The sequence below is a fragment of the Lissotriton helveticus genome, chromosome 3_1 (genome assembly GCF_964261635.1).
Source record: "Lissotriton helveticus chromosome 3_1, aLisHel1.1, whole genome shotgun sequence".
Lineage (NCBI taxonomy): Eukaryota > Metazoa > Chordata > Amphibia > Caudata > Salamandridae > Lissotriton > Lissotriton helveticus.
The window spans coordinates 441,498,114-441,511,647 of NC_136061.1; the positions used below are offsets into that span (position 1 = coordinate 441,498,114).

Genomic DNA, 13,534 nt, shown 5'->3' on the forward strand with positions numbered 1-13,534 from the left:
CAGGGGTGTAGAAAGAGGCAAGAGGGGTGCAGAAAGAAGCACGAGTGGTGCAGAAAGAAGCACGAGTGGTGTAGAAAGAAGCATGAGTGGTGTAGAAAGAAGCATGAGTGGTGCAGAAAGAAGCATGAGTGGAGCAGAAAGAAGCAAGAGTAGTGCAGAAAGACGCAACAGAGGTGCAGAAAGATGCAACAGAGGTGCAGAAAGAGGCAAGAGGGGTGCAAAAAGAAGCACGAGCGGTGCAGAAAGAAGGAAGTGAGGTGCAGAAAGAGGGAAGAGGGGTGGAGAAAGAAGCAAGTGAGGTGCAGAAAGAGGCAACAGAGGTGCAGAAAGAGGCAAAAGAGGTGCAGAAAGTAGAAGAGATGTGCAGAAAGAGGCATGAGAAGTACAGGAAAAGAAAGAAAGGTGTAGAAAGAAGCAACAGAAATGCAGGAAGATTCAAATTAGGTGCAGAAAGAAGCAAGAGTGGCTTGCACACCATTAGTACCAATTTAATTCCCACATTTAGCAATAAGTAACAGGTGGGCATTCTAGGTTTACAAAGGACCTTCCACCACGTTGTAACACTTGTCGATGCATTTTTGTTAACATTTGAGCAAGAAATAAGGTTTTTTTTGTTCAAATCTGCAGATTAGGCAGCAGATGATGGATTATGTGGCTAATGCGGAAAATGTGTAATTGTGCGAAAGTTGGTACAGCCAAACAATTGTGTAATGCCAGTGGCCCTGCTCATACCTATGACTAGGTCCAAAAATATTCCTCAGTGATTCCTTCTTTTTAAAGTCTCATTGACTTCATAGTTTAGCTTTAATGTTATGTTATGTTAAAATTACTTATAGCGCGCACTTACACCAGGCGGTTTCATGGCCCTAGGAGCGGAGGGACGACGGCAGGAAGAAACAAAAACTTTATTCATAGGCTTGTGAGAACAGGAGAGTTTTAAGGAGAGTTCGAAATTGAGTGTAGCACGTAGCCAATCTCAGCTCAATAGGGAGGGAATTCGAGAAGCGGGGGCCAAAAAAGAAAACCTGAGACCACCATGTGTTTTGCGTTTGAAGGTGGGGATAATGAGCAGGTTAAGGTGAGAGGAACGGAGTTCGCGTGAGGGGACATAACGTTGGATCCTGGAGGAGATAAAGGCAGGGCCCTGACCAGCATGGGCGTTAAAGATGGTACAGCCTAATTTAAATACACAGCGTTTGGCTACCGGCAGCCAGTGAAGGCTTTTCATCAGGATGCTAACGTGTTGGTGTTTGGATTGACGGAAGATGAGTCTGGGTGCTTGGTTTTGAACGAGCTGAAGGCGATGAAGCTGGTATACTGGGATACCCACGTAAAGTGAATTCGCATCGTCAATGTGAGAAGTGACCAGGGCCAAGATAACAAGAGTGAGGGCAGTGGTCAAAAACCTGTAGATCTTCCGAATTCTGCAAAGGTGGAAGAAGCAGGAGGATTCCATGGCACTCATTCTGCGAAAGGTGGAAGAAGCAGGAGGATACCATGGCACTCATTCTTTTAGATTTGAGTGCCGCTTTTGACACCATCTCCCACAAAACCCTGATTCAGACGTTAGAGGACATAGGAATAAGAGGGAAAGCACTAAGGTGGCTGGAACAATTCCTTTCACATCGGACCTTTCAAGTCTTTTCCAAAAACAACTCCTCTGATATCCTGAACTCCCTCTACGGGGTACCTCAGGGCTCTATACTGAGTCCATTATTATTTAATATTTATGTTACCCCACTAGCTAAAATTGCTGAAGAAATGGGCCTTACTATTTATTCCTACGCGGACGATACGCAATTAGTGTTCTCCCTAGCAACTACAGACAAATGTAATATTTCCCCTCTCCGTTCTGGACTCCTGAGAATGGCCGATTGGCTACACCCAAACAAATTAAAACTGAACGGGGAAAAGACAGAGCTACTTATCTTTGGTGATCATAAGGATCTTTGGGGCCCCACTCATTGGCCGGTTGAAATGGGCCCGACCCCGGTTGCGGTACAATCTGCTCGCAACCTTGGGATAATAGTTGATGATAAGCTGTCAATGCGTGCACCAACCGCTAATACGGCTTCAACATGCTTTGCAATCCTCAAATGGTTGAGGAAAATACTGTGGCAACTCCCGGAAGGGGCACAGAGAACAGTCTTACAGGCCTTAATAGGATCTCGATTAGACTACGGAAACATCCTTTATTTAGGATCTAATAAAGATACTATTAACCGTCTTCAGGTTATTCAAAACGCCGCAGCTAGGTTGCTCCTTCATCTTCCAGGGCGTACAAGCATGTCAGAGCATTTGAAGAAATTGCATTGGCTGAAGATCGCCAATAGAGTGAAATTTAAAGCACTCTGCTATATGTTTCGGATTAATGTGAAGGAAGCACCTACCTATTTATGTAAACTGGCCCAGAAATACTTGCCCTCTCGCACTCTTCGGTCTATGTCACAAGCCAAATTTGTTGTCCCCAGGTTTAAACGAGCACACCTGGGTGGACGCTCATTCACTTATTTGGCCCCAGTTCTGTGGAATTCTGTTCCACTCAGACTACGTCTGGAACCTAGCTACCTCCAATACCGGAGGGGAGTAAAAGCCTGGCTTTTTAATCAATAGCATCCACAGTATTCCTAGTTCAGTTAAAACAGATCCAAGGCGCCGGTAAACCCTCAGGGTAGCTGCTGCGCCATACAAATGTAATAAATAAAATAATAAATAAATTGATCTGTGGCTTTAAGGACATGTTGCTACAGATGATGACCCCAAGACTTTATACAGAGTCTGTTGGGGGGAGAGGGGGGGGGAATGCCCAGGGATGACGGCCAAAAGCTGGAGTTCCAGGGGTTAGTGGTGCCTCAAGTAAGTATGAGTTCTGTTTTGTCGAGATTTAGTTTTAATTGATTAGTGTACATCCATTCACTGATGGAGATCATGTTGGATTGGAAATTACTGATGGATGTGTTGGAAGAGTCTATGTTGAACACCAACTGGAGGTGGTCTGCGTAGTTAAAGGTTGTGGCTGGTTGTGGCTTGGCTGTTGCGTAGAGACACAATCAATGGAAACTAGGAACACTAAACCTGAGGTTACCACTCCACAACACAGACTACCCTCTACATAATTCCTATACACTAAATACCACATACTTTCTATCCACATAATTTCACTTCACAACATACCACATAATTCCACTACACACACCGTACATCCACTCCAAAAAACATTAATAAAAAAGTTTTACATTTACAGCCCCAATAGCTCTAACTCTTGCAAATGTGAGCCCTATTAAATTACGAATGCTTCTTTAACTGGTAGTCACGTTGCAGAGTGGTGGAGAAAGGGGGCTGGGCTTCCAACCAGTGCTCCGGAATTCCGCTGTGTACGACTTACAGAGGTACCAGGAGGGCTTCTTGGCCCCCAAAGTCCCTCAGAAGTAAAGTGGACTTCATCCCCCAACCAGTACTGTGCCTTGTATGTGTGGGACATACTGGAGGTAACAGATCAGGTAGTCGGCCACCAAGGACATCTTGGGGTCCAACTACCCCTCCTATTACCTCCAGTAAGTCCCACACAGCAGCATTGCTAAGTTCTCATAGCAGGCCATGCTCCCTTTCTCACCACTCTGCAAACGCGCTCCCTGGCATGCACTGTGATGGGGATTAAAGTCCACATCACTGCTAACATGCAGCTCCCTTTGTCCTAAAGCAATTCTGCTTTGCTTCTTGGAAGTCAGAGCAGGTTTCTTGCTCTTGCTTCCAATAAGCAAAGCAGTGTTTGCTATGGCAGGGTGGGCTCCAGGAGGGAGGGAGGCCCCCTTTCCAACTGATTAAAGCCCGAGGAGGTGCTAGTCCCCGGGGGTCTGCAACGGACCCCCGCATTTTAATCAACAGTGCTCAGGTTAGATGGTGGTCCCTACGGCAGTTTGGGGTGGGGGCTGGAAGTAGCACCAGTGAGGTGTCGGCCCCCGCTTTTAAATCCTGTAGCTCTGGGGAAGTGGTGGTCCCCGGGCCTTGGGGGGCCCGTGACTACCCCCGCTCTGGAGACCCCCCCACCCTAAAATAATTAAATGCCCCAGAGAGGTAGCTGTCGCTGGGGCAGCGTGGGGGGGCCAGAGCCCCCTACACCTTTTTAAAAAAGCCTCGGGGAGGTGGAAGTCCCCACGGGCCCCCGCTAATTAATTGGACTTTGCCCCCGGGACCTGGCCCACCCGGGGGCCCACGCTTCGTTATAATAATTTTTTTCGGCCGGATTCGCTCACCCAGCGTGAATGTTGCAGAAAATATTTTTACAAATGCTTTTTTGTTTGGCCCTGAAGGTCCCTGTGGGACCCCCTGGGCAGACCTAGTGGATCGGGGGGTTTCTACCCTGCCCCCTTTTCTTGTTTTTTATCTTTTTAATTTTTACTGTTTTCTTGTGATTCGGTTTTACAGAGTCACAAGATGGCTGCCAACATTTCCTGGTTTGGAGTGTTGGCAGCCAATCAGAATGTATCACGTGATCGGGAGGGGTTGTGAATCCTCCTTGGCCCTCACATATTGATATTTTTTATTTTTACATTTCTCAGGAACTAATGAACGGATTTACAGCAAAGAGTGCACTCTGGACCAAGAGCTACCTATCTGGCAAATTTGGTGTAATTCCGTTCAGCAGTTCGGGCTGTAGCCGCAAGAAAAGTTCCTTAAGGAAATTAACAAGGAGAAAATGCGTTTTGGGACCCCTCCTTTTTTCTTGGCCCCTGCTTGACATATCACCCCGAAACTTTCAAGACAGGAGCTGACCGGAGCACCTCATTAGTTTTGAATTTTTTTTTAGGATTCGTCAAATGGCGCCAACGATATTGGCAAATCAAAAAACGCTTTTCCAATGGAAACTTGGTCCTAACTATAACTACCTACTGGCGAGTAGGATATATATATATATATATATATATATATATATATATATATATGTATATATATCACAGCTCCTAGACTCCCCTCTCCCAGCCGGGAAAGAAGCACGGCACTCGCGGGATAGTTGTCAGTTTTTCCTTTTATTTACAACGCTCGCACAGACGCGTTTCGGGAAACCCCTTCCTCAGTGTGTTCACAACATGTGAACCCAGAAAGCATGTATTTATGAAAACACTCTCGGTCAAGAAGTACAGAGATAGAGGTAGGACTGGTCACCCTGAGTGTATGATGGGCGCCATCTTGGAATGTGCAAATTCGACATCGTTATTCACAAACAATGCCCAATTCTCAGTTATTTAGTTTCAATGACATTACAATATGCATCAAACCAGTAATAGATATTACATTGCACATTAAATCAGCAATCTTGCCGTGGATCGGCATTTGGCGGTTCCAAATTTTGGAGCCGCCTGTCGTCCTCTGTTATTAAGCCGTGTATCGGCATATTTACACGTACTTCAGAATTTATAGTTCATCACACATTTGTGTTTTAAGGGTTTTCAATCAGAGATGGGATGGACTAGTTTCCTAGGTGGACTGCAAGTTCCTCTCCTCTATTCAGTCCCCCCGGATTCTTTGTTTGCAAGTCAATGATGAACCTGGATTCCAACCTTCTCAGTTTTAATGTCATATCTCCGCCCCTTATGTGTGTCGGGATATGGTCCAGTCCAAAATATTGGAGCAAGTCCCTGTTTCTTTGATGTTTAATTGCGAAGTGCCTTGCCACTGGATATGTCAGGTCTTTGTTGGCAATGGCACGCATATGCTCCAATATTCTCAGTTTCACAGCGTTTATCGTGCTTCCCACGTATTTTAACTTGCATGGACACATCAAACAATAAACCACATGCGTGGTTTGGCATGTTATGAATTTGTTTATAAGTCTTCTGTCTTTTAGGCCTGGAACCTCATAGCCCAAAACCCTCTTGCTATGTGCGCATGCCTTGCATCTTCCACAAGGGAAGAAGCCTCTCATTGCCGCAAGTGAGTTCGAGTTAGATGGGAGCATATCAAGATGGCTATGCACCAACTTATCCGTGAGTGATTTTGCTTTTTTGAATGTCACCAGAGGTCCAGGTGAGATATCCATACCAATAATAGGGTCAGTTCTTAGGATGTGCCAGTACTTTCGCAGTGTATTTTTTAAGAAGTTTGCATCTTCGGAGTAAGTTGTAATCTTGCGGAATTTGTCTTCGTTTTTCTTTTCATCCCTATTCTTCCGCAGTAGTTGCTCCCTAGGTATTCTTGTTACTTTCTTGAGTGTATTTTTAAGATGTTTAGTATCAGAGACTACTCCACGGGTCGCATTTTAACATTCGCGAAAAAGTTTGATGGACCAATAAAGGAGATGAACAAAAAGAAAACAAATCCAACTCAGATCCCAGCGAGAATAGAAACTTCATAATCTGAAGTGACAGAAAACGAACTCTCAGGAGAGGACATAGCCGGCCCATCTGGCATAAGCAACAAGACTCCTTTTCATGTAGAGTTCGACATCATCCGCCAAACGCGATCGAAAAGGGGAAAGAACAAACCCCCGGAGCAGGACGACGCCAAACAAGGAGAGGTGGCCGGAAGAGGAAGAGGCAGAGGAAACACCCCAGTGAGAATAACCAGAAGCACCAGGAGAGGCAGATGGTAAATGCAGCAGACACACTCACGATAGTCAACTTGAGTGGGAAACAACTAACAGAAACAGAAGAATCTGTCTTAAAGCTGGGACTTTCCTTTTGTCCTCAAACTAAATTGGAATTTACACAAACGCGAATAGATCACTTTAAATTCACAAGAAAATTAAAGTTGCACAAATATTTCAAGACTAAACCAACTGTCAGAGAAACCAGACAAATGAAAATAAAAATCAAGGACACCGATCTACTCACATTGGATGACCTAACAACATTAGAAATACTGGAAGAAATGAGACAGGAGACTACAAGGGGAGACAATGATAATGTAACCTTAACACAGAGAAGCAGGAATATAGGAGTGGATCAAGAGGCTCCACTAAGTCCGTTCAAACCGGTATCACAATTTCTGCCACAAACACCACAGGATGCAATTGACATCTTTTCAGAGGCAGTAATCAAAGATCTAGTGAGATTTCGATCAAAAGGGAATACAACTAAATCTGGGACAGTGAAAACAAACAATTTAACCAAGGCTCAAGCACTCGCTCTAAAAGGATTAGAGGATGATCCCAATATTATATACAAACCTTCAGACAAAGGAGGTAACATCGTCCTATTATCAAGAGAACAATATGTAGGAGAAGCGTTGAGACAGCTCACAAATAAAAACCACTATGAATTGATAACAATGAAAAAATATCAGGAAAGCATTAGCGAATATCAGATCCTGATTCAAAAGTGGCACAATAAATCTATGCTGAGCACTGAGGAGTATTTGTTTTTAAGAGCTACAAATCCCATCATCCCAATGTTTTACCAACTACCCAAAATACATAAGGACACAAAGGCCCCACCAGGAAGACCTATAGTCTCCTCAATTGGAAGCCTCACTGAAAATATGTCAACCTTCATAGATCATTTTCTATTCCAGTCAGTTTTATCCCTGAAATCCTATATCAGGGACACGAAGGACTTTATCTCAAACATTGAACAACTCACGTGGGATCCAGACTATACTCTGATGGTTCTAGATATCACGAGCCTTTATACGAGTATTGAACATTCACAGGGTCTGAAAGCTGTGGAATATTTTTTCAAAAAAAGAGCACTGAAATTTGCAGGACATAGTACAATGTTACTAGAAATGACCGAATTCTGTCTGCTGAACAATATCTTTCTTTTCCAAGGGAACCTTTACAGACAGGTCTCGGGGACCGCGATGGGCACCTGCTTCGCCCCCAGTTACGCAAATTTATTTGTGGGCTGGTGGGAGGAGCAGGTGGCCTGGTCCGCCGGAAATGCAGAATGGACAGGGAAAATTGTCACCTGGTATCTTTATATAGACGATCTCATCCTGGTGTGGAGGGGGTCTGTGGAAAGTGCAAATCAGTATATGGAACATTTAAACGATAACAATATCAATTTACGATTCTCGGGCGAGATAAACTCAGTGGCAGTGAGCTATCTCGACCTCAAGGTCGAAATCAGAAATAATCAAATTACCTCCTTCCTATACCGAAAACCGACTGCTGGCAACAGCATTTTGCACGCAGCAAGTGGACACCCTATGAAATTAAAACAAAGTATTCCCTATGGTGAACTATTACGCCTCAAACGTAACTGTTCCCAGAAGGAGGATTTCCAAAAAGCTGCAATTGAAAGTATTGAAAGATTCTCAGCCAGAGGTTATGATACTAAACATATTAAAAATACACTCAAGAAAGTAACAAGAATACCTAGGGAGCAACTACGGCGGAAGAATAGGGATGAAAAGAAAAACGAGGACAAATTTCGCATGATTACAACTTACTCCGAAGATGCAAACTTCTTAAAAAATACACTGCGAAAGAACTGGCACATCCTAAGAACTGACCCTATTATTGGTATGGATATCTCACCTGGACCTCTGGTGACATTCAAAAAAGCAAAATCACTCAAGGATAAGTTGGTGCATAGCCATCTTGATATGCTCCCATCTAACTCGAACTCACTTGCGGCAATGAGAGGCTTCTTCCCTTGTGGAAGATGCAAGGCATGCGCACATAGCAAGAGGGTTTTGGGCTATGAGGTTCCAGGCCTAAAAGACAGAAGACTTATAAACAAATTCATAACATGCCAAACCACGCATGTGGTTTATTGTTTGATGTGTCCATGCAAGTTAAAATACGTGGGAAGCACGATAAACGCTGTGAAACTGAGAATATTGGAGCATATGCGTGCCATTGCCAACAAAGACCTGACATATCCAGTGGCAAGGCACTTCGCAATTAAACATCAAAGCAACAGGGACTTGCTCCAATATTTTGGACTGGACCATATCCCGACACACGTAAGGGGCGGAGATATGACATTGAAACTGAGAAGGTTGGAATCCAGGGTCATCATTGACTTGCAAACAAAGAATCCGGGGGGACTGAATAGAGGAGAGGAACTTGCAGTCCACCTAGGAAACTAGTCCATCCCATCTCTGATTGAAAACCCTTAAAACACAAATGTGTGATGAACTATAAATTCTGAAGTACGTGTAAATATGCCGATACACGGCTTAATAATAGAGGACGATAGGCGGCTCCAAAATTTGGAACCGCCAAATGCCGATCCACGGCAAGACTGCTGATTTAATGTGCAATGTAATATCTATTACTGGTTTGATGCATATTGTAATGTCATTGAAACTAAATAACTGAGAATTGGGCATTGTTTGTGAATAACGATGTCGAATTTGCACATTCCAAGATGGCGCCCATCATACACTCAGGGTGACCAGTCCTACCTCTATCTCTGTACTTCTTGACCGAGAGTGTTTTCATAAATACATGCTTTCTGGGTTCACATGTTGTGAACACACTGAGGAAGGGGTTTCCCGAAACGCGTCTGTGCGAGCGTTGTAAATAAAAGGAAAAACTGACAACTATCCCGCGAGTGCCGTGCTTCTTTCCTGGCTGGGAGATGGGAATCTAGGAGCTGTGATATTGACACGAAGCACCGCCGTGTTCTCGGCACCCGCCTAGGAGTGCCCCGTTGTTGACAAGGTGCACCAGGAGCGATAAAAAAAAAAAAATATATATATATATATATATTCACTGAAAAAACCATAGGTTATAGACCATATATAGTTAGGAATTCGCATTTACAAAACCTTATTTTACTCACACAAAACCATTGAAATTCCATATATAGTTAGTTGCACTAACTATATATCGCGCACCCGCAATCCACTGCTGATGATGTCACATATTACATCATTCATGACATGGTCAGTGACATCACTGATGACATCACTGATGACATCTCAAATGACATCACTGATGACATCTCAAATGACATCACTGATGACATCACTGATGACATCTCATTTGACATTACTGATCACATCACTGATGATATCATTCATGTGATAATACGATGAACCTCTTCAGACTCTAATATAACCTTAGATACAATGAGTGTAAACAGACACTCACAGACTGTCACTCATCCATGGAGTTACTCACACACCTAGTCAGTCATGCAAAGAATCAATCACACCTCCATTTCCTCAACTATACAGTTATACAAACTTTACTTATTCAAACATATACTAACACATATTTACTCTCTTATACAATCCCTGATACAAGTTCACAATGATCCATACAGCCACTCACACATTCACTGGCTCTTATGCACAGTTATTTATATATGTCAACTCTCACATGTACTGTGTTTTACATATGTACTTACTTTGACATGTAGCACTGAGATATCCATTCACTCACCAATACACTCATGCACACAGTCAACCGCCCATACAGCTGTTTCCACATGCACTTTTGAAACCATACATCTAGTGAATCAACTGCTCACACATCTATGCACAGAGTCATACACCTCCCAGCCACCCACACACACACTCAGTCTCCCATACAAATACTTGGGCAACCAATCAATAACCCATATAGTTACTCATATAGCTACTTATCAACACATGCAACAGTTTACAGAACAACAGACATAATGATGCACAAATTAAGACAGTTTAGTCACTAACCCATGCACTCAGTGAGACACATTTAATCACTCACTCATACAGTCAGTCATGCACCTACTAAATCCTTCATCCAGACACTTATACATCCACTCATTCTTCAATATGTAAGACATATTTTAACTTTACAGAAACATACAGTCACTGGATGTTGTCATCAGTGATGTCATCAGTGATGTCATTTGAGATGTCATCAGTGATGTCATCAGTGATGTCACTGACCATGTCATGAATGATGTAATATGTGACATCATCAGCAGTGGATTGCGGGTGCGCGATATATAGTTAGTGCAACTAACTATATATGGAATTTCAATGGTTTTGTGTGAGTAAAATAAGGTTTTGTAAATGCGAATTCCTAACTATATATGGTCTATAACCTATGGTTTTTTCAGTGAATTTTCAAGGTTTTGTAAATGCTAATTCCTAACTATATATGGTCTATAACCTATGGTTTTTTCAGTGAATTTTCAAGGTTTTGTAAATGCTAATTCCTAACTATATATGGTCTATAACCTATGGTTTTTTCAGTGAATATATATATATATATACATACATATATAAACATATATCATCTGTATATCTATATAAATACAAACATAAATGCATGCATACATATACTTATATGCATACAGATGCATGTTATTTACATGAAAGTTGAAAAAACACTAATAAAAGCAAAGCTAAAAAGCCACCTCATTACAAACAGAATGGCTTTAACTTAAACGAGGGCGAGATCTATTGCATTTTCAATGCTTGTTTACTTTGGTTCCATCAAGAAGGCATTCAGATGTGTCACACATTTGCCATAAATTCTGAATGTTAGCACTCTAGTTGCACATTAGATCACTGTAGTAAAGCTACCGCTCACCAGGGACGTCTGCTGCTGGTATTCAAAGTGCATGTTTCAGTCTGCATGTCAGAATTTTTTTAATGAAATTGAAGAGGGTTTGAGAAGTCACTCAAAATGTGCCCTAATTTTTCTTTCTGCAGCACTAATCATAATTCATATGGCAAAATATACCCCCTCATTTTGTTCCTTTTTAAATTAAATGTTTTAAGAGTTACCACTTTATTCCAATCAAGATGGCTTCAGGTGTGCCATACCTTTGTAATAAGTAGGACTGTTAGCGCTCTAGTTGTTCTTTAGAACACTCTGGGACATTCTGTCATTGGGCTATACTTGGGCTACATCTGGGTGATATTTGGGCTACATTTGGGCTCTTTTGTCTCTGGTGGCCATTTTGGGAGACTGCATGTCAGAATTTTTTAATGAAATAGAAGAGGATTTGAAAAGTCACTCAAAATGTGCCCTAATTTTTCTTTCTGCAGCACTAATAATACCTTCTATTGCATAATATACCCCCTCATTTTGTTCCTTTTTAAATTAAATGTTTTAAGAGTTACCACTTTATTCCCATCACGATGGCTCCAGGTGTGCTATACCTTTGTAATAAGTAGGACTGTTAGCGCTCTAGTTGTTCTTTAGAACACTCTGGGACATTCTATCATTGGGCTATACTTGGGCTACATCTGGGTGATATTTGGGCTACATTTGGGCTCTTTTGTCTCTGGTGGCCATTTTGGGAGACTGCATGTCAGAATGTTTTAATGAAATAGAAAAGGATTTGAGAAGTCACTCAAAATGTGCCCTAATTTTTCATTCTGCAGCACTAATCATACTTTCTATGGCAAAATATACCCCCTCATGTTGTTTCTTTTTAAATTAAATGTTTTAAGAGTTACCACTTTATTCCAATCAAGATGGCTTCAGGTGTGCCATACCTTTGTAATAAGTAGGACTGTTAGCGCTCTAGTTGTTCTTTAGAACACTCTGGGACATTCTGTCATTGGGCTATACTTGGGCTACATCTGGGTGATATTTGGGCTACATTTGGGCTCTTTTGTCTCTGGTGGCCATTTTGGGAGACTGCATGTCAGAATGTTTTAATGAAATAGAAAAGGATTTGAGAAGTCACTCAAAATGTGCCCTAATTTTTCATTCTGCAGCACTAATCATACTTTCTATGGCAAAATATACCCCCTCATGTTGTTTCTTTTTAAATTAAATGTTTTAAGAGTTACCACTTTATTCCAATCAAGATGGCTTCAGGTGTGCCATACCTTTGTAATAAGTAGGACTGTTAGCGCTCTAGTTGTTCTTTAGAACACTCTAGGAGGCTGCAGTAGAACACAAAGGAATCAACTGACAGTCTCTGTCCTTGTTGGATGTACATGTTTTACTGAGAATGTCAGACTTCATTTTCACATGACTGAGAAAGATAATGTGAATTTACAGAAAATATGCTTTCAGTTTAGCTTATAGATCCCCTTCCAAACCACTGTGGGAAAATCATGAGATATTAGTTTTCTTTCAAACAATATTCATGATATCACAGCAGAAGGTTTTTTCACATGGTAAAATCACCTTAGATCCCACCACAATTCCTAAAACGAGTATGGTACCATCAACAAATGATTTATAATGTAACTAAAGTCCTAAAACCCTCTATTAACTACAATGCTTTTTAATGAGGTGCTATCATGTATATTGGTCCCAAGATGGCTGCCAACACTTCTTGGATGAAGTGCTGACAGCCAATCAGATCAGATGTGTGGTTAGGCTCCGCCCAGATATATATCTTTTTTTGAACCTAAATTACTCAAAATCCACTGGAGCACATATATTGAGACCTAGCAAAGGCACATCGGGCTAACAGTCCCTACAATTTTGCCAAGTTTCGTGCAAATCCATTCAGCCGTTCGAGCTAAAAGTGAGGCCAACCGCCCTATGGAAATTAACATGGGAAAAACGCGTTTTGGGACCCCCCTTTTTTCTCGGCCCCCCCTTGATGAAACCCCCCCCAAATTGTCAGGGGCTGCTCAGAAACAAAATGTTCCATTTTCCTGAAAATTTCAGCTAATTCCG

General features: G+C 42.1%; 1 protein-coding gene across 6 annotated transcripts in view; it reads left to right on the top strand.

Annotated features, from left to right (window-relative positions):
* The window catches only part of FASTKD2 (FAST kinase domains 2), a 328,458-nt gene that overhangs the window by 142,558 nt on the left and 172,366 nt on the right, over nt 1–13,534 (top strand). The gene's annotated exons all lie outside the window — the stretch shown is intronic.